This window comes from Rhincodon typus, chromosome 24 (assembly GCF_021869965.1).
Source record: "Rhincodon typus isolate 14 chromosome 24, sRhiTyp1.1, whole genome shotgun sequence".
Taxonomy (NCBI): domain Eukaryota; kingdom Metazoa; phylum Chordata; class Chondrichthyes; order Orectolobiformes; family Rhincodontidae; genus Rhincodon; species Rhincodon typus.
Window position 1 is genome coordinate 31,370,907 of NC_063355.1, and position 2,597 is coordinate 31,373,503.

General features: G+C 40.2%; 1 protein-coding gene across 1 annotated transcript in view; it reads right to left on the reverse strand.

Annotated features, from left to right (window-relative positions):
* The window catches only part of LOC109918902 (beta-crystallin B2-like), a 14,045-nt gene extending 13,010 nt beyond the window's left edge, over positions 1-1,035 (reverse strand). Inside the window, exon 1 of the mRNA XM_020518849.2 lies at positions 1,017-1,035. The gene's annotated coding sequence lies outside the window, so the exon portion shown is untranslated. The remainder of the gene's footprint in view (positions 1-1,016) is intronic.
* Positions 1,036-2,597: the final 1,562 nt, after the last annotated feature.

Below are 2,597 nucleotides of genomic sequence, written 5' to 3' on the forward strand. Positions count from 1 at the left end.
TGAGGTCCTGTCAACCTGAATTCTGGGTCCATTCATATGGTTTCGACCTCCTGTTTCCTGTCATTTCCATTCTTGAGGATTCCAATTGCCAGGAGTTACTTTCTATTGATTTTGGTCAGGCTTGGTCAATTTGAGTTGGGTGTATTCCTAAAGATTTCATCAAATGGCCTTTTGTCTTGAATCATCTCACAAGACCACAGTCATGTCTCGGTCCCTGCTCCAGCTGCACTGCCTTCCCATTCTAATTTAAAAAGGAAACAGGCTATTTTTGTTCCCCAATTGGATTAATCTTGTCTGTTGATCTTTACTCCATCTTCAACATATGTAATAAATGAGAATTTCAAACCATGAAAAATTTAATATCATGATTTTATCCTAGATTGTTTGCAGCAGTACGACAAAGATACTCTTAAATTCCTAATGCCTGCAAGGTAACCCTGAAGAGTTAACTACTTGATTTGAGAAGGATGTCGACAAGTTTGATGGAGATGAGGTCCAGCTGTTAGAACCCCCTCTGGCCTCAAGCTGTCGAAGTCTAAATGCTTTGCTCTTCATCTCAGTCCCTTCCCACACAGTCACCTCAAGATAAAGTCGGCTATGCATTGTTTGAAGAATCATAAAATGTTTATTTATATTAATTCATTCTAATGAATTTCTATACATTAAAAATACCAAGCACTTCTGGATATGTTTTTCAAGGCATTAGTATTATTTAATTTAATCTTGCTGTTAATGCACCCTATTTCATAGTTAAACATCCTATTACCATTTTCCTTTTGCACACAGTCATCCATTTCCAAATCTATTCATTACAGTTACATATAACTAGCTATACCACCAGACAATTTGTAGAAGATTTCCACTTCTTCAAGTAACATCAATGGAAAATATAATACATGACAGAAGCAAAGCAAAAGACAAGCAGTAGTCGTATTTTTTTTAAAAATGTGAATTTTGGTTATTTTATGAAAGTGAACTAGTCCCTTAGATTTGCCAGCAGCTGTAAAAACTCTTACCAGTACCAGTCGTGTCAGTGCAGTGTGACAGTCTGTCAGAGAATTTATATTGAACTCATACAGAACCATGCCAAAAACTGTTTGTTAAATGGTTTCAGTGAGCGTGTGGATAGATGGAATGGGATTAATGCTAAATAAAGCATCGTTTTTACTGATGTGCAGAGAGCATTGTTTTGCTGAACACAAGACGGGTAGAATTATTTCATTAGCTTTCACATTCACAGGGTACCCACATTGTTTAGGTTTAGAGCAGAGAGATTTGAAGAGTGCCTACATCAGCTCTCCCAGTGCCAGGAGCTGCGAGCATGACCCTGCAGACAAAGCACACATCAGCCCTACTCCAGCGGTTTCCGAGCCAGACTCCTGGTCGCTATCGCTATCCCAGAACTTCCCCACAGATCTGGGAAAGACCGCAAAGGGGAGTGGGCAACCAAGTTATACAGAGATAACAAGGTGTGGAGCTGGATGAACACAGCAGGCCAAGCAGCAGCAGAGGAGCAGGAAAGCTGACATTTCAGGCCTAGGTTATACACGTGAAGCTGCTGAATGTGGTGGGGCAAGAGACTTTTGTGTGGATTGCCCCGTGCGGGTTAAATTACTAATTTAAAAAAAAACATGGTGATCCAACATTAATACCAATGCCCTCTTTCTCAAATACAGTCCATCATATTGATTGCACCTTTTAAAAAAAACCTTGTTACTTCTGTTCTAACCTGGTATTTATCTGGCTATAGCAGCAAGGTGGGAATCCCAAGCAAAGAAATTTAGGTTGAACACTGATGTACACCAATAAAATTAATCCCCACAGAGTCGCCTTCTGTATTTTTTAAGTATTGCCCCCCTCCTTCCCAGGAATCTGGGAGGAGTCTGGAAATGTCTTCTTCAGAATGTGTTTTGCAGACAGTGAGGTTGCAAAGCTTACAGCTTCTGAAGACAGACAGAAAGTAACTTCCGGGGAAGATGGCCTGATTCTCATATCTCTCTTCCCAGAAATCAGTTGCCACCGTCATGAGGAACAAAGGGAGAAATCTTCTCAGTTCCTGTTCCTGATTTATCCCAAGCAGTGTCCCCACATTCCCATCCCTCTCTGTGCTGGGGTAAAAAACAGCAGGAAAAGAGGATAGAAGCTAAGAATAAGTACGTGTTACCTCACTGGGATTAACAAAATAGATAAGGAGATGTCTGTACAGAGGTGAAAACACATCGTCAATGCTCAGTCAGTAACCTGGAAAGCTGTTGCCAATCTTGCCATTAAATTATGACTAACTCCAAGGCTGCCTTCTCGAAAGGTTTAGGAGTTTAAAGGTGAGGGTTACCTCCTTGTTTCTTTTTTTAACTTTCTTTGATTTTCTTTGCTCTGTGGAATTTCTTGTTCTGGTAGAATCTCCCTTGCTGTTATTACAGCAGATGCAACATATGAAATTTCTTCCCCTCATATCAATGCCCAAGGCACCAAGCACATTCCTCGTGAGCATGCATTACAAATACTACTTGTGGTCTTGTATTCAGTATTTGCCATTTGTTCCATTTCACCATGACTAAATGCAGAACATTTTGTCTAAAATCTCTGCGTTATGCACA